This window comes from Linepithema humile, chromosome 3, assembly GCF_040581485.1.
Source record: "Linepithema humile isolate Giens D197 chromosome 3, Lhum_UNIL_v1.0, whole genome shotgun sequence".
In the NCBI taxonomy this organism is placed as follows: Eukaryota; Metazoa; Arthropoda; class Insecta; order Hymenoptera; family Formicidae; genus Linepithema; species Linepithema humile.
This window is the reverse complement of record NC_090130.1, coordinates 7756137-7778615: the sequence shown is the minus strand read 5'-3', so window position 1 is coordinate 7778615 and position 22479 is coordinate 7756137. Positions and strand designations below refer to the sequence as shown.

Sequence of the window (22479 nt, the reverse complement as noted above, 5' to 3'; positions counted from 1 at the left end):
CGCGGAATTTACAAGGCTTTGAAATTAATTCTCAACAGAAAATTTGTTTGAAGTTTTTTAAATGATATGATACATTTTTCTGTATTAATTAATTATAAAGATTGTGTTCATTCTGCAGCATTGAGAGGATTTTATGTAATTTTTTATTTGAAAGTCTCGTGTTTTAAAGAGTAGAGAGATATTTTCATAATTTCTAGAATATCTTGTTAATAATGAATATCATTCACGCACGTCTTTCTGTATTGGAGATTTTCAATATCTGCTCTACTTTAACACATTATGATAGCATGCGTGCCAAATCTACTGGCCGGATCACCCTGCGTCGCCATAATGCGTGGTTTAACGTCACATTGCGGCTTGTATTATCGGCCAGCGAAATGCCTGTGCGTCATTAATACGACAGCTTTGACATTTCCTGTTTCAACATCCATTGTACGGTAATGATGCCGATTGCGAGAGTTGAGCGGAAAATGGCTTGCGTTATGCGGCCATAGAGCGAAACAGAATTGTTTTTAGGATCAAAACGGAAAATCGAGTCAATTTACGTAGGGACCATTTACGGGCTTTAATATGTAATATCGTACCTTCAATCAAAAAAGGTCAAAGTATATTACGAGTTAATCTCCTAAAATCATAATTAAAAAGCGAAAAAGGAATATTGTTTTTAATTACAATAAGCAATCAAAGTAAAGAAAAATCGTTTTTAATTACAACAAGCAATCAAATCTGAATCGAAGATTTTTCTTGCGTATCGCGCCCGTACTTTATATGGCAGTTAAATATTTTGTTGTTTAAATGTATGACGCTCGTTATATTTATTACTCTCCAGTTTCGCAATTGCGCGAATGACTGTAATACAGAGTGAATTACGCTTCGTGCGGGCGTCATGTTAACATTGAAATTATGAACGAGCAGCAGATATTCCGCAAGATCATATTCGCTCCTGAATTTAATTTCACGCAACATGACGCGCATGTGTAATTCGAAGCGTCGTAACCAGAAACCAGCATATAGATAGGACACAAAAAACGCGACTGCATATTTTAAAAATTTATGCAAATGCGAAGTGACCAACAATACAACCCATTACAATCTTATTTGTAATTTCAAAGCATTCTTTTCTCGGTCATGATTGTTATCTGCATTTTGGTTATTGCATAATTTTTTCCGAGAATAGGATGCAAATGCATTTTGTAATTGCATTAATAATAAATATAATGCTAATTCTATCTGCCCACTTGAAACTTTTTTTTGACGTTTTCAACAGATATCAACCTTATATTTTAGAGAAATTTAAAACTAAAATATAAGTAATATTGGCTTGATCAGACAATTTCCTCATCTTTCATTTTCGAAAAATCCTAAGAAATTTTCTGATCAACTCAATACATATTTAGTCTATATTTTAATATTTATCTAATCTTATCACAATTTTATTTATTATACTAAAACTACAAAACTTGCGATATTTATTTTTGAAAATAAGACATTTTATATTAATCGCGTAATTTCTTACATATTTTATAGTACGAAATATTGTACATTTTTACGATTATAGCTTTGTAGATCTTGCATGTAGTTATCTACGGAACGCCACGTAATGAGAAGAAGCATCTTAAGACGTTTGCTCGTAGGTAATGATAACTCGCAGGATATCGCGAGAGATCGCCGTGATTGCGGCTCAGTAAAAATGAGCAAAGTTTATCCGCGAAAAGCTCGCAGAGGACTCAGCGAGGTAGTTCGCGCAAATTGAAGGACTCGTCTTCCTGCTTCGCGGATTCGCGACGCAGGCCACAAAGTACCTTAATAAAATCTGACCCCAAAACTCGTCGGAAGGAAAACTCATCCGGCATCGTTTGGAAAGCTCATCTGCGAATGAGCTGGTAACCAGTAACGGTTAGATGGGGAGGGAGAACGGGATGCAGAAAGCAAAAGGAAGCAAAAAAAGCTACCCCTGAGATGAAATAATTCTTTCCTCTGCATCTGATGTTCGTCTTGGATGAAAATCGCGAAAGGTTCTCCAAGTATGAAAAATGAAAAGTGTGGACAGAGAATATTCTGAGTAACATTTACCTCTTTTCCAGACATTTTAATTAATACGGATGTTATATCTGTACTCTCTCGCAATTAATACATGAGCTATAAATTTTTACTTTATTTAAAACAGCTCTATAAATTTAGCTTAAAAACTACTTTATAGTAAAAAGCATTATGCTGTTAATTTATTGGAGGAAAATATGACTTAAAGTGATCTTTATTTATAAAATTCTAATAATTTTTTTGCTGTACGAAAATCGCGAGAGAATAAAAATTTACTTAAACTGTTTAAAAATTAAATATTTTATGGAGGAAAACTATGAAAAATATACAAAAGAGAGAAGTATAAGAGAACAACTCGAGTTATGAAATATAAAGTACCATTATGCGATACAAATACGGATTCTTGTTTCGAAATGTCAGAAGCGAATAATAATGAAATAGCAGATATTCTCCATGTAAATGATGGTAAAATGTCCCGACTTTATCGAAACGGTACGGTGTTCACGTTTTGTAAACTCGATCATGTCTGTCACGCGTTAAAGCTTTCTATCGAGTTAAATATTTGAGGATGACGGAGAATCGATAATGGAAGTATCAATATATGCTTTACACGTAGACGTCTTCGTGTGAGGCAGCAAATATTTAAAGAATATTGTTCTAGGAAACTATATTTTTATGAAATCTCAATTTGTAATGTACAAGTATTAATAATAATTAATAATTAATACTTGTACATTGCAAATTGACTATATATATTTAATAAAATGTATATTGATAACACATATTAACTATGCATTGATTATTCAATTATTCGTTTTTAAGTAAAATTATTAATTATTAATATATTAATAATACACACTGAATATATATTTATGTTAATTATTTTCTCCCAATTTGTGTATTTGTTATAATAAAAATCAGGTTATCATCAAAAATTTCTAATGTATCACAAAGTTAAAAGTATATTTTGAAATATTATACGAATTTTATTCACACGAGGCGATAATTTTTGATCATGTATATGATGAACTCTTTTATCACTCTTGGGACATATATGTTTCACGGGATTTCAAAGTTTCTGTAATTTTGCGATAAAGTTTCCGTAGCTCATGCATACTTTCAGACTGACGGAAATGCTAAAGAAACATTAGTAGTTTTGAAAGAATATAGAGGAGACGTTAGCGCTGTTTAAATATATGTGACGTATTTTGCATCGTTTATCGGACATATGACTTAACAAAACAAAAGGCGATATACCGTTAATAAAAAGAATTATGAAATTTAGAGAAAAATAAATGATAAAACGGAGAGTAAAAAAAAATGCGAATTATAAGAAATGAAACACCAAGAGAAACGCTAGTCTCTTAATGCTGAAATTGGTACTACGACCAGCGATAATTGCTTCCGAGAGAACTCTCTTGACTCGCGGAAGACCTTTTCATGCAAGGATCCGTCTTAAGTCTCTATTTTCTCTACCTGTTATCGGACACGGTTCTTCAATTTCCTGCTGACTTTGACGTTTTCTTGTACGTATTACACGATAGCGATTTCAACTACGTCAAATCAAGCCGACGGAATCGTCTAAGGTGAATCGGGAGAAACCTTCGAAGGTAGCGGAACGAACGGTCCATGTCGAGCTTCACTCGATAATAAGCGGTCCGCGATTATTTCCCATAGAGGGATCGCCTTTCGCGAAACAATCGCCCGTGATGGACGTTACAATACGAGTCCCGGAAATGCTCGTGCTCCTTGTCCCAAGTGATCGTGTACAAAAGGCTCGATACTTAGAAGAAATAGTGATCCACAGGTGGGCGTTAAAAGATGAAGGACATGACGGCGTCGGTCGGTAAATATCCTTCTAGGATACCTCCGTCGGGAAATTCTACTACGAAAAATGTGATTTTTTCCTGAAAGATCTGTTCTCGAGTTATCATTAAGAATGACGTGCACGTGACTATTTAATAAACATTAATGATACCCATACAAATCTCGCAAAAAAAAAAATTACTGAAAAATTACTAACAGAATATATAAATTATTACATTCTGTCTTTTTCAAAAGTTTTTCATCTGTCAATATCATTGATCATTCTAAAACAAGGTTTTTTCATAAAACTGAATTCTCGCCAAAATTGCAAATAAAGTAAATGTAATTAGAAAAATAAAAAAAAATCTATGAAGAACAATATTATTGTAAAGAATAATTTGCAACAATATTATTTTGCGAAATATTAAAAACATAAAAATATTATAGACAATTATTTGTTGTTTATATTAATGCGCAGTTTGTTTGTTTCGAAAATTTCTAAAAATCTATTCGGATTTTGAAGCTTTGGAAAGAATTTCAATCTTCTACAAAAATATTTCCTCTTCAAACAATAGTTTGTTTACTATATAATGTTTTTTTCATAAACGTTTTAAAATTTATCAGGTTATCTCGAAAGAAGCCTTATTTAAAATGCAGTGAGAAAGATTGCCGTTTCGGGAGAATTTCGATTTGTGTAGAATGATAAAGCACGTGGATAAGCTATAACAACGTTTGGACCAGAAGCGTTCTCGCTCTGATGGATGAACGATGTTTCAACGTCGCACGAAAGTCTCAAAAGGCTCGTACGGCATAGCAAAAAGGAGCAATGAAAAAAAAGAAAATAAAAACGAAGAAGCAGAAGAGGGACGTGACGAGTCGTGAGGGTCGAATACGGACAGAAGTGAAAATCGGACACGCTGTTGCTTGATACAGAAGAAAAACCAAGGGTATCCCCATAGCAACCATCGCGACAACGTCCGATGTTGTCTGTTAGAAAAGGAAAAAGAACGAATGATACAACCTAGACGCAGTGGTGACGAACGGAACAAGGAGAAAGGAGCGGAAAGATCCGCGGAATTCCCGAGGGCGAAGGAGAACTAATATCTTCTTTCGTGTACCGGCGAGAGGAATTTATCGACGAGAGGACCGGATCAGGGATCGAGCTCTATAACTAAATAAAACTTTTTCGCTACACCTTCACAAATGTACGATTAAAGACATTTGCTATTTTCTCGACGTTATAAGATGATCAATATTGCAAGCCATTATTATTTAATTTGTAATATCGCCCAACAATATCGTTTTTTTCCTGCGGCCGCCTCATCATATTTGCTTAGAAATAACATAAATTTTAAATCAAACAGCTATATGATTTATAAACAGCAATTCCGTTTGATTCGACAAAATATTGTAAATTGTGTGGACAGAATTGTTTGACCTTTACGTTTTTCACGTAATTATATTTCGCTATAAATATATAACATAAGTAAATCAAAGAATTATATAATTGATGTATCAGCAATAGTTATTAGAATTCTTATAATAAAATTGATTCAAGCACAAAGGTAATATGAGTGTAAATATATAAGCGATAGTCCTAAAGGACGCTTGTATTTTTTGTAGAATCCCGGATAGGGATTTACAATCGGTGCAGTGCCAACCCGATATGAACTTATATAAACTTTGACCATTTAAACAATTATTTTCGTGATTATTTTGTCTCTGACAAAAGCTCGTATGCGACATACACAACGAGCTTTACTGATAAGACAAAAGTCCAAAAGCAATTTTATTACACGCACTTTTGCATGTATGCAAATCATATCTCTCATTTGAAAATAATCCGACTGTCTCGACGTTTTTCGCGTGATGCTTAGCGCAAAGCTCAGCTCAGTTTCCGCTATTTGCATCTAAAATCCGAGAGTGACTGGTTTGGTGTTCTTTGAAAAACGCATAGTGCATATTTTACAAATAATAGGCAATAAATAAATAATTAATTAGCTCTTTGTTGCTCTGGATGCCGGATGCTCTTCTTGAGTCTTCTCATCTCTCTTGGCAATCCCTCAAGGCATTCTCACACGTTTGCGAATACGAAAATCGCCGGATATTTTAAACGGCACTCCCGACGCATATTTTGTCATTAGGCAAAATAAAAATTCGAGTATAATTGCACAAAATATAACGCGTTGGACACAAATAATGAAACGAAAAGGAGGGATCGGAAAATGCAGAATTTTTTGCGTGTTAATTGTCACTATGCTACGCTTGTACTACTTAAACACATTTTCTATGCTCTTTCCACACGAAAAATACAGTATTTAAAATTTTCTATTTGATATATTATAATGTAGATAAAAATTGAAGTTAAAAAATGTTCTTTCTAATACAACCGTGGTAAATATTAATATTGTTTTCTATAAATATCTATTCTATAAATATCAATTAAGAGTTTGCATTGTTATTTAGCGCGATGATTTATTCAGTGGCTTTTTATTTTAACATTACACATTCATTCACATTTAGGTATTATTTTAACTTTACCTAAATGTGAATAAATGTAATGTTAAAATAAAAAGCCACTGAATAAATCATCGCGCTAAATAACAATGCAAATTCTTAATTGATAGATATTTATAGAAAACAATATTAATATTCACCACGGTTGTATTAGGAAAGCGGAATCAGCGCGACTTTGTCCTTTCGTGACCAATTCGCGGAATTGTTTTCATTATCGTGCTTATAAGCCTGAGGGCCTTATATCCTCTCTCTCTCTCTTGCGCTACACAACATTGTTGTTGTCCTGCATTCTTTCCGGAATCCTCACGACTATAACCTTGACATGTTTATTGCCCCTTTAGCATTCGCACGGCGGCACTCGTACGAAGCGGATCGTTCCGTATCGACGTATATCCTTTCCAATACTATTCTTCTTGCTATTCTCCTAGCATAATTCTCTTTCGTAATTACAACCTCGATAAATATTAATATTGCTTCTTATAAACAATATATTAATCTATCAATTAAGAGGCAACGTCGTTATTCTCCGGCTTTTTATTTTAACATCACATGTATTCACATTTATTATTTTAACTTTAACTTTTAATGTATTAGCATTATAATATACCAAATGGAAAACTTTAAATGCCGTAATCGCCATTGTATTTTTCGCGTAAGAAGAGCAGTAGAGAAAATGCGTTTAAGTTGTAGTTCAAGCGTAGCATAATCCCGACGACCAACGCGCTACAAATTATTCTGCACTTTTCAATCCCTCCTTCTTTTCCTTTGGTTATTTGTGTCGAACGCTGCGGAGTATCGAACGCATCATATTCCGTGCAATGATATTCGAGTTTTTATTTTGTTTAATAATAAAAATATGCGTCGGGAGTGTCGTTTAAAATATCGAGCGATTTTATATTTGCGTCGCGAATACATGTGTGTGCCTTGAGGGACTGCCAAGAGGACTGAGAGGAGGAGGAGGTTCAGGAAGAACATCCGGTGCCGGCGGAGCAACAAAGAGGTAGTCAATGATTTATTTGTTATCTATTATTATTATTATCTATTATCTATTATTTGTAAAATATTGCACATAAATAATTATGTGATGTAACGTATATAAAATATTTGAAATATTTAGTAAAACATTTACAATATTTAATATTCATGATTATTAAATATTTTGTACGTATTTAGTATCATTTTAAATATCTTAATTTTTGATAATTCTTTTATTAGTTATTTGTTAACAGACAAATAAAAAGTTTAATGTGCGCAATTATTTCTAAGATATTCTTTATTTTAAACGCTATTATAATCTTTTAACGCTATTTTTTTGTATTTTACAGATCAACAACAACTCCGCTGCTGCACATCGTGCTGGTAAGTCCAATTTATTTTTATTTAAATATTATTAAGGTAATAAATTTAAAAATGATGTAAAATATATATTTTTATGTAACATAATGTAAACTACAGAATATTAATTATTTAAAAATTTTATTTTCGCGTATTTTAGAAGTATTTTAAATTGTACAGGCATTGATTTTTAGAAAAACAAACTATTAGAAGAAAAGAAGAAAAGAACTATTTATTATCTTGATAAATTTATTCTTTGCCGTACGTGTGTGTGTTATGTATATTTTTGCTGTTAACACGAATATTATAAATAAAAATAAAAATTACATTATTTTATAGATTTATTATTTTAAAATGGATAGGCTAGGATTTAGATCAGATAAATCAATTCTGAAATATGTGCATGTTATAATAATGCACGATTATTAAATGTATTTATTTTGGATGTTGACGCATTCGTGGTTTCCTAGCTTATCCATGCATCTGTGGTCCTACGGCTTAATTAATTCCATGGTTGACCACGGATTTCGGAACAATGTTGATATTGATCGACCATGAAATCATGGTCGACTATCAACGTCCTCGAATTTTGTTTTATTGCAAAATACAATTTGCACACGAAAATACGCATAATACAATGCAAAATTAAGCGGGATTTTTATTAACTTTTAAACGCTTATCATTTTCGAAAAAGTAATAAATTTGCGAGCCTTTATCGAGGAGCTGATATTTTTGTCCCCACTGAAATAGGAAAAACATACGGTTTTTAAGAATCAGTTTACTAAACAGAATCGCTGAGCGAAATTTGTCTCGCGATAAAGTAAGAAAATTTTGAGAGAGAATAAAATAAGCAATAAATACAATTGATTTGTATGCTTGAAATATACACAAACATGTTTTTCAACGCATTAGGATAGGATAATTTCGGGAGGGATATAAAATAAAAATCTGAAATATATCATTTATTCTCGCGCGGTTCAAAATAAAGGCGTTTTTCAATGCGACAAGGTAAGACAATTTCGGGTGGGACATGAAATAAAATCTAAACCATATTATTTCAGATAGAATAATTTTGTTATGTTTTTAATACTGGCATTGAATCAATATATGATCGACATTGGCCGAATAATACTGATAAACAGGACATGATTAATACCAAATTCGAGTGAAACATAAAATAAAATCTAAACAAGATTATTTCAGATATAATAATTTCGCTATGTTTTTAATACTGGCATTGAATCAATATATGATCGACATCGGCGAATGGTATTGCTAAATAGTACTTTGTTAATACCAAATTTACAAAAAATCAGTATTGAACTAGTGTCATTTATTGATGTTTAATTGCCGATATCGGGCACGTATTTTCGATATTGGAAAATTTTACCTAGAATTTTAATATAATAATTTAATAAACAACGGGAAATATATAAAAATATATTTTATATGTTTCAGATTTTTAAATAATTGAAAATGTTTTATACATTCTCATTTTATATATTTTTATCCAACATTATCATTTGCTAAAAAAAAATATTTTTTTAAACTTTTATTTTATGATGTAATTGATATAGAAATGTTAAACATCATTTATTATCATGAATAACATACAAGCTCGTAGGTTTTGAAATCTAGATGTTACATTTGCAAGCATAATTAAAACCTCAGTTTTTGAATCTGGCAGAAAACAAGCTGAAATTATTTCACTGCATGATAAATCCGTACGGGAAATTCTCGAGAGATATTGTTTCTGTAAACTTGACACACTTAGTAGTTGGTAGAAATAAGTGCAATGAGGAAAACATTCGGTTTCATGTTTCGGACCAAAGACGCTAATTTTCAGTATTGACTTTTTGCAGGGTTTGTTTGTTTGATGTGTTCCGAGTAGCGTTTGTGTGTGTTATTTATAACATCGAGGAGTAAGGCATTGTATGACTGCCGCGAGGAATTAATCAAATCAAGTTATCCTGTTTGTTTACGGTATTCGCATGGTGATTTGTGTCTACCATGTTTGTCAACAATATACCTTTTCGCGAGATTTTTACACACAACTCCCTTCACAGAGATTTGAAATTTTCACGCCGATTGAGAGCGCGTTGTGCATAAATCGATAATATCAAATTACGGGTGATTTTAGTCTCAGTATTAATTAATATCTGCGCAATCGCAAATATATCTTGTTACACTTACGAATAATATCATATTCCACCAGAGGGATTCGTTTATGAATACGTGCGTTTTGCGTTATCTGCGAGCGTAATCGAGCGTCTCGAGTACCATTTAGCATCGGAAGCATCGAGGAGTATCGAGAAGAGAGCATTGAGGTAACCGCTGAGAGATTAATCGAGATACGTTATCTCCTTTATTTTACGGTATTTGTGCAACAGTCGTTCGCGCGCGTCGTCGACGGCGCGCCTTTCCTCGGAATTTTTATGCCGATCGAAGGTAGAGTCGCGCATAATAAAAAGCCGGAAGTATCGAATAAATCTATCGGCAAGTTTAGTGTCTATAAAATCTCAATTTGTTCGCGATCGTGATTTAATGTGCGTTTTTTAAATCCGCAAATGATATCGTGTCACATTGAAAAAAATTGTAAACGCGCATTTTGTATCATGAACTCTTGAGAAGTATCGAGGAGGATCGCCGCATATATTAAACAGAGACGCGAGATTGTTAATCATTTGTGAAACAGGATGCGCAGTGAGTACTTATGTACACTATTTTCCATCACATTATTTCAGAATTTTTCCGACGTACAGCGTTGCATGCAAATTTGATCAAGTAGATGAATATATGAATTACGGCTGCAAGTTCTTTTATAGATAACGTAAATAATAAATAACGTTGTGTTGCTGAAAAAGAGTATTAAAAATTTAGAGGATATAAACAATTTTCATAATCATGAAAGATATGTAGAAACTGTTATTATTATTTTTACAAAATATTGTTAAATTATATAATTAGTAATCTCATTAATATAATTTCTCTGTTGGACAAATAAATGAGTAAATTAAAATTCAAAGTTAAATGAACAAATTTAACGATTTATATATAAAAATACAAAAATAATAAATTATATATTCATCTTAAATCATTAATAAAAATCAAGAATAGCATAAATGTAAAATTATATGTCGAAGTATCGGATAAAGTGTCGTATTGTACTCTGGCTATATGCTCAACCTTCGTTGTCGGCCACGTAAACTACGCGTCAAAACTATGAGGCAAATTTTCCGGGGGAAAAAAGGGACGAAAATATACACAGTTTTCTGCTTGTCGGTGCGAGTGTAGATTTAAAAGTCAAATTCAGCAACTGTAAACGATGATAAAGCGGAGCATTAAGTGATAAACGGAGCGACAGTGGGAGCGAGTGTGTGACGCTTCGCTAATAATTCAGTAAGAAATTCGCGTGATTAATTAAGCAGCCGTTGCTGTCGCCCGAGGGTCGACACGGCAAAATGGCTAAAAATATCCACCTCGAAAGAATGTCCCTTCGCTATATCCTCGAGCTTGATGAAGCTTTTTTCGAGGTTAATATGTTATCATACCTTTGAGGCGGAGCGAAATAAATCGCTAAACAGAATGATGTATATTCCGATAAAATAGATAACCGGGAATCAAAATTCGACGCGTTTGATGAAATAAGCAACTTCGTGATGCACGTGAGCGTGAAAATATACGATGACGCACCCGTTTGTCATTCACCGCAGTCGATTCGAGCGATTTCCATTTTCGCGAGTAAGCTGAAAAAGTTATCGATACATCAGGACGTGCAATGCGATATTTGGAGATTTGTTGATGGCGGCATTCACTTTAATTTTAAGTTAAATTAAATTATGCTTCAATTAAATTGAGGCAATATTTACACTCGTGAAGCTCTCCGTTTCTCACTTAAATTTCGACAAGAAATCTTTTTATAATTAAAAAACTTATTTCTAAATCTTTTAAAATTTATATCTCAGAAAAATGGAGATTATGCGAAATTATAGAAAGTTTCGCAAGTTATAATCTCCATTCTTTAAGAATATGTACTTAAAAGACAGTTTGGAAATAAACTCTTCAATTATTATCGTCTTTATTGCTCGATATGAGATATCTTTAATGCTTCGAGATAGCTTAAAATTATTTATTCAAGTCGATTAGCTGGTGTCTTGTACTATCGTGAGACGAAGCATCAAAGCGTGTTAAATATTAATTCCGTGATGTCATGAAAGATAAAAATTATAATACATAATGTAGACGTATTGTATATACCCTCCACTGAAGAAAGCGACGTAACGTGAAGAAGGGACGGAAAGTAATTTGGAAACACTGTTTGCCATCCTACGTCGGGCAAATATCACGAGTCACTGGCGAAATCTTTGTCTGAGACCAAAGAAAATAAAGAAAACCGGCAGACATCTCAATATTTTCTGTGTCCACTTCTCGAGAAGAGTGCTATATCGAAATTCATAGCATGCTCGTATGCGTTTCATATATTTTGACAAACGTTGACTTTAAATCCAACTAATATCAATTTTTTCTCCAATTTCTTTTTTCAACTTAAATAAATTTTTCGCAATACAATAATGAAACTTTATTGACTTTGACTTAAATTTGAGAGAATGTTATATTTACTTGTTGTTTGTAGAATATTTTAATATATAGTTTGTTTATTTAACTTGTTGCAAATATTGAAAACTTTCCTCATTATTCCTTCTCAGAAAATATTTCTTAGAAATTTGTCAAAGAACTGACTGTCAAAATCGCGAATGTAGATTTTATAGTATTCTGTGTACATTATGATAAAACGTTCTGGAAAGTGGGATAAAAGCTTTGTTTGTCAGAAAGATCTGTCGCATTTAGATAATTAATGCGAGTGGGTCGCGTAAAAAAAAAAAAAAACAGCGGAAAAACTTTCTGGTCGCCACCATCGCAAACATCGTTTTTGATCATTATCCATTCTCAAAGAAGTGGAAACGAGTTTTCCGGGGTTTTTCACGCGCAAAAGGAAGAGTCGATGCTGCAAAACTGCAAACGTCATCAGCGATTCCACTTGCGCCACGCGCATCGCGAAATTTTAAGCTCTCCGTTTCGATTACTTTCCGCCACGTAAAAGAGGCGAACAAGATTTTCCATTTTTTAATAGTTCATTCTTGAATTCCTTTTCGCCGGCGTGTTTACAAAGACATTCTTTATCCGCGCAGCAAGATACGCCGAAGAATCGATAGCGACAATTTCTAAAAGCGTATGCAAGTACACAAAGTGTAAGCGGAAGCTTCGTACCGAGACTAGTAAACGACGTATTTTATCTTATGAGAAAGATATAAATAACGCTGTCTACAACGACGGCGCGGATACCTAGTTAATTTGAAGCACCGACGACGGCCATTAAAAAGACTTCAACACACGCGCGTAATCGATCATACCGCGATCGACGTTCACGTCGACAGTATTTACATATTTAATAATCACGTATGACAAAGCAATTAATTGAAAATGCAGCGTCATCTCGTCACGGATAATCGCGCCACATCCGTAGGCACGAAAACAATTCACAGCATCTCGAGCACGCATTCGCGCGGTTCTTGCTCGGCTGCTTGGCATACTTCTTGCATATTCGGATGCGTTTACGATAATTTCCGGAACGAAGTAATACGCGCGCGAAATTAATTATTCTCCGGTTTTAGCGTGCACCGGGCGAAAAAACGGAACGACGCAGTAACCCGACTCGGTTTTTTTTTCTTTTTTTTTTTTTTGTGGTATATGCACTATGTGTCGTCTGGGTCATTCCCGGATCCTCTCGTCGAGCTATTATCCTTGGAAAGGATTCTATGCCGCTCGGACGCTTGCTTTTCCGGCGCAAAAGCACAACGGAACTCACCGGTATTCGAGCAAGCCGTTGAGAGTTCTACTCGTGTCATTCTGGATACGGAAAGAGCACACGTGTCTCTTTAACAACGGTAGAAAGGACAAAGCACGTTATAAGGTCTTAAGATTAATCTTTTCTTTCTTTTTATTAGAAAAAAAAAACACATCTGCTGAAGTGAAAGCTCTCGCACAGAATTAACGAGAGGGGAAAAAAACTGATTCATCTTCCTTTCCGTGTTGATGTGTAAGTTATTAATTTAATCTCTTGAGTTTTAAAATAATTTTTTTATATAACATTGTCGAGTCCACAGTGCGTATAATTTGCAATGAAAAACTTTCCACGATATTACAATAACTATAAAATTCCGTGAAATATATATTTCGCAAAAAAACGATGCAAAGGGGTTTAATTTTACGAATTAAGCTTAAGCTGTGGATATTTTAAAATATGTTATACGTGGATTACACTATGGTTGTAATTTTTTATTTTGTAAAAGCGCGGTATGAAAGTGGAGCGTTAATGTGCTAAGCAAGAGTTTCTGAGTTTCTCAAGCGCGGCATAGTTCTAAGTTTTTAGGCAACAGTTTCTTATCGCATATTTAGCGTTGAAAATATGAGTTGAATGTAAATTTCGTTTCTATCCTTCAATTAGCTCTCCAGCACGTTTTACCATTGAAAAGATTCTTGTTGGAAAAAAAGGGTTCATGGAAATGAGGACCGTTCGAAAGACGGATATCAGCTACGTAAATCCACGAATCCCTGGCCTCGAAACACCTAAAGCGTTTTTTTATGGCACCCGATTATTCGAGGAAGCGTTCAATCTCGCAGCCGATAATGCATTGTTAGGGATATAAAGATACGAACGGAGGGTTACGGACTGTATAACCGGGGTATACGATTCCCCACGAGCGTTTATTGAAAACTCATCTCTCGCAGAGTCCATGTAACGCTCATATTGAATCTTTTAGAAAGCTTCTCGATTTTCAGTGAGCGATTTAAATCGCACGCGTCAGCGAAACACGTGGACTCGCAGGCACAGCTGCGACAGTCATAATAGAGACAGAAGGCTTTGTGAGCAGCCATCTCGGCGATTTTTTTAGATTCCTCTCTAGCCGTAATATAAAACTTATTGGTATCGTAGTATATATATTGGTAGTAATTTTATAGCAGGTGTTTTTCAAGATTTATCTTTTTTTTGCAAGAATGTAGCTAAATTACCGACAGCGAAATAGTGACTGATTGTCTGAGAAATTTAAGCACAGTTCTACTTTGAATTCTTAAAAAATTGAGATTTGAGAACACCTTTAATTTATTATCAATATTTTCTCTATCGCTCTTGTCTTATCACTGAATTTCTTTATACCTGTTTTGTCATACGCGCGGATTCAATATTCAAAGGAGATACACTTTGATCGCCGCATAATATACGCCCGGCAAAATACGCGGTTGGCCGCGGAACGTCAATAGCTTTCATAATCATCTATCGAAAATCGATAACGCGACGAGGTCCTTATAACATTTCGTCATTTTGTGAGTCCTTTCCGCTGCTTCGCCTCCTATCGCGTGCCAGCCTGTGATGCCGAAAAGACGAACGCCGGTGTGCGCTCGTAAAGCTCGATGCAGCCATAAAAGATCTCCAGCCATCAGAAAGCATTTTCTGTTTTATTGCATCATTACGGCGACGCCAACTATTCACAAGTCGCGAAACAAGGAAAAATCAAACCAAATAGCCTTTAAATGCGCAGTAACTGTCGCGAATATTCTCCGCAGCTTATCATGTGGAAGAGGAAATTTAAGTTATAATATCTCAATAAAAGAGCATTCCCGCTTCCATAAAATTATCAATATTAATGCCATTTTAATTTATTGAATCACATATTTCAACGATTAATTTTGTATTTTAAGAAAAGCGAAACGTCGACAAAATTAAGATACGCGACGCAAAACCGCTCGTTTAAATATCTAAAATTCGAGCGTAAATTTGATGCGCTTCTACCGAAATAAATGTTACATAATCTCTCCTTCCCGCGAAAAGCAGTGCGACATATGAAATTTAAGTTGAGGGAGTACACGTTAAAACTTAATGTTAAAAGTGGTCCCGCTTCTTTCTCACATGTTTTAACCGACCGTAATACCACGGTAACATAGATATGACGCGCTCAATATCGCGAATGCACTGTTGGATTAAAAAACCCGCGGGCATGGTCTTTCCGTTCTCGGAAAAGACCGCCGTGTCTGTAGAATGATGCATTATATCTCACCGACGAAACGGCTGGGAGCAGCGAAAAACAAGATCGACAATTTTAAACTTCCAAATGTATTATCGTAATGCTGCGTTTTTTTCCCTCAAATATAAGTTATAGCGGATATGCAATATGTATATGCAGCCTAGGAGCGATTTATCATGATACTGTCGCATGGATATCGCCGCGAAAGCTGACATTTTTGTATCGCAATATTCCGACGGAATAAGCGATTTTCAGCCATCGTCACCGATACCCAATTTTCCTCGACGACCCGTTCGCCGGAATACGATGATGTACGACCCGGCGGTATACAGAGAGGCCAGCGGATAATCGCGAAACGTTTCCGAGGCGAAAAATCACCGACCTTCGTCGCGACGATCTTGCGGTTGCAAGATTGTCGCGGCGAAACGTTGTCGCGCGGTAAAAGGGCACTTTTCACGCGCAGGCCGCAATATGCGCGTTTCTTAGACACGATAGAGCTCAATGGCGAATTGCCGTTGCGAGCGAGCGAGCTTTTAACCCCGAGCCTTTTATCGTTCTCTTCGTGTAGGCAGCGAGACCTTTAGTTGACGCTCGGAGGGCTATGAATTCCCCGCTTTTCCCAACGTTTTGCCGATATCTTGCCCCGTTGAAATGGCGGCGTTCATTGTCCTAACGCGGTACGCGCAAATACAAAGAGGCTACGAGCAGAAGACGTAGGCCGCGTGAGAACGAGGGTGCTGGCATCGTGCACACGCCGGATCTCTCGTGACCTGATTCGCCCCGACGCAACGGAAAATGGATAAGTAAAGCCCGGAGGGGGAGAGAGCGCGCGTACAGCCGAGACGCGCTTTTGACACTCCGCGGAAGCCACTCGTGCTTAATCAAGGTTGCGGGATGAGAGTGGTTGTCTGTCTCCCTTTTCCCCGTTTTATTTTATTCCCGCGCGAAGGAAAAAGGAAAAATGAGGTGCCTCGAGAGAGGAAAGCGCAACGGGGTGCTCGTTGTGACTGCCGCCAGCTGGATTAATACCATCGTAATGCCCGGTCGTGACTTTGAAACTATCGCCATTGCGGTGAACACGCGGCGATTCATCTTCCCGACTTTCGGAGGCGCGAAGAGGTGCAACAATGCACTTTGTTGCGCACTCAAGAATGGGGAGGCGCGATATTTCTTTCCAAACCAACGGTTATAAATCCACGCGACAGATAGTTTTATGGTCTGTTCGCTCTAAGAACTTCCGCTATTAAGATAATGACCATGCATGAATTTTTTTATGAAATTTTTTTACACATATATAAAAGTATGCTACGAAGAAAACCGCGGATAAAAACTTTCAAGACGAGTTTAATTGTACTTGTTGAATGTATGCAGAATTCCGGAAAAGATATCTTGAAAAGGCGGGAAAAAATATTTCTTTTTGGACACAAATAAAAGAGACAGAGAATGTGAGAACAAATTCTTTGAAGAATTTGTGATTAATTTTTTTATAACTTTTCTTTATCTGAACGAGCAGAGATCCGAGATATACTTTCAAGGAAGTCTTTGGCATCAGATCTTACTCAATCGCTTCTTTTTTCAATGATTCGCCGATATCTCGTTTTTACGTCGAAATTTTTCCCATTCACCGCCGACAACGTAATTTGTCCGGGCACATATTTCCCGAGCACTGGCAATATCCTTCCGCTGTCTGGCGGGAAATTGCAACGACGGTGATTCCGAGGTTCTCATTGTAACAAAATTATCGGACGGGTAAAGACGTCCCAATGGAAAATTTCTTCGACGGGGGGGTCCAATTTTGGCTTTCATCATTCGAGGGACGGGATTCGGTCGACAAAGAACGGCGCGGATATCTCGCACGATTCTCTCTTCTGTGTTCGTGTTCTCAGAAAGCTCTGAGAAATTTTTAGTAATGTCGAAAAGGGGACAAACTCGCTCATGCATTATTTGACGACGCTGTACAAGGCGTCGCACTCGTATGACGCAAATTGCGCGGCCACCCGTAGTCTAATCGAATTTCGGCTCAATTTCGTGCGCCGCGTCCCGCGAAACTTTAGCATTACCGGGTACCGGTTTCGCGCGTCCTAGCTTGCGATAAAGTATTTATTTCGGTCTGTTACCGAGATAGAATCACCATGCTTTGAACAAAATATCCGTGCGACGAGAATTCTCGACGGTAATTCACGCTTATAGATTTAAATAAAACCGATTGAATTATCTCATCCAACGCGCAGCTAATGCACATATAACTTTACTTCATACGTTTTCCATTCAAAATATATTTAGGAAATATTTAGAAAACATGTAGGAAATCTGATAATATGCTACTTTGATATACTTCTTTCCTTCAATTTATATTGAAATTCGATCTTAACGCGATCTTTAAAAAATTGATTCTCTATTTAACTTTCATTATGCTATTTAAAGCCAAGGAAACCAATTGATTTTAGTTTACTTTCGGATATTTTTATATATGCGGGACTCGAAATATTAATTTGGAGCAAGCACAAAATTCGAAAACTATATCTATCATCAAATATAACTTGCTGTGCGTGACTCACAGTATAACACACAGAAAACTTTATAATCAACACATATGCAAAGTCTGTTAACCGCCGAGCTCATCTACGAGTGCAATTCATGCGCGCGTGTCAGAAGCTAACGGCGCTGTCTGACCGCAGTTACGGGGCAACTACTGCCAGTGATCAGACAGACACGTATAACGTAGCGGAAGGAACGTCGAGGTAAGCGAAGTGTAACGGCGATAGCTGCTCTGCAGCAGGCTGGCTGTGTAGCGATATCGATAACTCAATCGACACGACTGCAGCGCGCGTCCGTGTATAACGGCAGAATCCTCCTCGCTCGGCAGGATACTCGCAGCGCAACAGCGGGAAACTCCTCGATCGCGCGATTCGACCATTAAGTCTGATTAAGACTACGTCGAGGAACTCGTTAGCGACTTGTTACCGATGTCGGCGGTGATGCTGAGCGTGCCGGCACGCTTAGTTGTCTGTCTCGTCTACGAATATCCGAGAGCTTGGATTGAAATAATTGATTGTTGCGGAATGAACCAGTGACCCGAAACATCTAAGGTCCCGCACAGTCGCGTTGGTTGAATTAATTGGAAATGCTGCTTGCCGAGTCGGAGTGGAGTTTACACGTGTATTAATGTAACCGGAAGCACGGAATGTCAGAAGCGTCTGCGCTACCGTCGAGAAACCGCAGAGCGTGGAAATCTGTTAAGCGCTTCGAAAGAAAAGATATTGGCTTTGATGTCTTAATGCGGATTTCGTACATCAATATTGCATGCAAATCTTTCTGAATATATTCACATAATATTAACACAGATAATCAAATACTGCAATTAAGTTAAGATATAATAAGTACAATTTGAACATAGGAGTTCTCTCGCTTTTATCTTAAAATTCATTTTTGACGTATAAAAGGAATAGCGCCGAAATTATTCATTCCGCGTTTCTCTCGAGCGCACTTTAGCGTTGAAGAAATTCTATTTGGCTCACTAAAAGCAATTTGAAGATTATGACAATTGCAGTGGATTCGATTTTTCTTATTAAATATCAAAAAGTAAAAAAAAAATTAAAAAGTCGAAATTGTAGATAATTATTCTCTTTCCTTTTTATTTTGTGGTTTCTCAATCTCTTTTTATTAACACGGCATCATAAATAAAATATTTAGATGACAACAGTTGCAGCAGTTGCCTGGCTGACCCCATTTACATCCAACTTACATATTGTCGGCGACAGACTTGAACGCCATTTAGCGGTAAGCGCGCGATGGGATTGCGGCTGACTGTCATTTCCGGCGATGCGTTCTGACCTAGCGATTGCCAGGGCGGGCATGCACTCTTGCATGCACGTCGCGTTTGCCTACAACAATGCGGCGCGGCCGACAAAGCGCGAGCGCAAAGTAATAATAAACTACGAACAGCGCGCTTTGTGGAGGTCCGCAAAGTTTCGGGGCGCGCGCGAGTTAGTCAAAACGGCGGTCGTTTCCGATATAAAGCGAAATATATAAGTTTTCGCGGATTGGACGAGCGGCATAAATCGCGTGAATCCGTCGCTGCGGCCCTCATGATTAGTGCGCGGCTGTTATTTGATATTAATTCAGCATGGCTTAGCAACATAGCCCCGACGTAGTAAGCACTCGGCGCGCACAAACGCTTCACGTTCAGTCAAAGGGGTTGTCAGCGACAGTCCCTTGCTGGAGTCTAAAACGCACATATATATAAACCGGCATTGTAAATTCTCGCTTTCTGCGTATGGCATTAATTCGGTTCGCGAGGAAATGCTGCGCGCTGAAACTTGCTGAGCGCGTTTAGTCGTAGCGCAATCGTCATGAAAACGATTTTGATGTTTTGCATCAATTTGAATTAATGACGCGAATGTTATCTGCGCCGATCAATTTTATCGAGTTCTTGCAATTGAAGGAAATGCTCGTTGTAATGTCATTTTGTAGAATACTTTATACGCGAACTAAAATATTTTATCTCAAATAATAAAATCTCTAGCTACTTTTTTTTTTTTATTTTTTTTTTTAATCTTTAAAACCTACCTACGCTTTATTTATCCAAGAATAGAGTGCGGACAATTTTTAAAAATTAATCCAATTTTTTATATTAAACGAGTTTCTATGACACAATAAATTAAAAGTGTCACCAAGTTTGATATTTGTTTCAAACTGAGATTACTTCTTTCTACTTTCTACTTTGTTATAGGTGGAAAAGTGTACAGAAGTGTATTTATTGAAATAGAATGATCGTTTTAAAGGTTGCTCTTGACTTAAGGTGTTGCAAGTTACATCGCGTTGACCTTTAAAGGCTAAAACACAGTTATTTCCATCTATGTTAAGTTGCAATAACAGTATAAACCGATGAGGGTTATATTATTATTTTATGTTCCATTGCGTTAATTTATTTCTATAATTAGTTGATGTAGCATAAACTTGAATTAAAAGACATTTTTTAAATGTATAAAAAGAATTTAAAATGTTAATATATCAATGATAAATATATATTTTAATACATATCTGATTATAATATAATATTCAATGAGCGATTGCTATTTTTATTCGATAACTTCTTTTATCGATTAAGTCCTCGACGAAGATTATTCGAAGTTACTCTAGAAATAACACGGATATTTTTAGTTAATAGGAATAAAGTTTTACATATCAAAGTTTAACATAAATAAATTTTTGTTATATTAATTATATACTTTATGCTTTAGAAATGACCATTTATTCTAAAAAAGGAACGCATTACAGGATACTGAAATAGAAAGTGCCGATTATCACTAAGAAGATTATTGTCCCTCACATGTTAGACTTCCTCGCGCGGTATCTCTGGAATTCGATCAAACCTTCCCACGAGGATTCTCGCGATATTATAATCGGGACCGCGTTTCGTAGAAATGAGAACCGGGCACACATTATCGTATGCGTCATCGTGGTAGGATTAGAATTCTCTCTATTGCATGATTTATTTCAATTCGAAAGAGAATAAAAGATATTCCCAAACTGTCAAATGTCTCCAAGTTTTTATTGAAGATAAAATATATTACGTGTTTTGCATAACAACATTATAATTATTTATTGAAAAAAATGAAAAAAAATGTTTAAAAATAGTGAAGCTTTGATATTATAACATAATTATTATATCCATTTGAATTGTTATCCGAAAGCAACGCTGCAATTGACGGTTAAAGGACCTTCGCGCGAGAGTTTGGGCAGTTGTGTGAAACGTGAGCAAACAGATCGATTTATGAGACACATCAGTGCCTAAAGGTGAGCTCACACTGTGAAAATAGAGGAAGAACGCGAAGCAAAACGTAAAGAATTTAACCCGTAAATTAAGCAGCGTTCTTATCATTCTCAGGATATTTTTATCACCCAATGAATTTATTATCCGTGTTTCATCTTTGTGGAATTCAAAATATATAGAGTGTGAAAAAGAAGAAACAAATGAAGAACTAAAAGAAAATAGTTATTAACATACAATGATATATCCCAAAGTTCGAATTCTCATCGTAAGATAAACGTTATTTAGGCAGAAGCGCGCGCTCTTGCTGTTCACAAATATAAAGGCACCTTTATGCAGCATTCGTATTAGGGGTGTGTTTCACGTGTGCACCGCACGTATCGTGTATGTGTACCAATAATACGAAGCATATTATTAGGCACGACACACCGTTGACCAGCCGATCGAGCACCAATCGAGATAATGGGGGTAACATGAGCGAGCACGCTTACGCGCGTGCCGAATATACGCGCTTGCGTTGTTTATGCGAGGCACCAAAACTGCGGACATAATTTATGGATGACGCTCTCTCGCGTGGAATTGCGATCAGGGTGCAATTGCTATCCGCTGTGACCTCGGCTTGCGGAACTTAGTCACACCCAAAGGACATCTTCCCGTTCGATTTATGACGAACGCGTTACATTACAAAACACATGGAGACAAAAGGGAGGAGAGTTTTCAGAAAAATATTACACAAATTTACATTTTTGCAAAAAATCATTTCTTATCGATGATTAATAAATTTAAATATTTCCAAGTCATTAACGCGCGCGCGATAAACGGAATAAATGCATGGCTTGCTAAACGAGACGCACGATTACAAGAGTGAAAGTATAATGTATATAATATATGCATAATTTAACTAGTCATGAATAAACATCGGAAATA

The 22479-nt window shown here is 36.1% G+C and overlaps 2 protein-coding genes across 2 annotated transcripts in view; one reads left to right on the top strand and one right to left on the bottom strand.

Moving 5' to 3' along the window:
* rsh (radish) overlaps positions 1-22479 on the bottom strand; it is a 131183-nt gene that overhangs the window by 41117 nt on the left and 67587 nt on the right.
* The window catches only part of LOC105676470 (MAP/microtubule affinity-regulating kinase 3-like), a 122803-nt gene continuing 107323 nt past the window's right edge, over positions 7000-22479 (top strand). The window contains exons 1-2 of the mRNA XM_067351926.1: positions 7000-7363; positions 7689-7722. The gene's annotated coding sequence lies outside the window, so the exon portion shown is untranslated. The remainder of the gene's footprint in view (positions 7364-7688; positions 7723-22479) is intronic.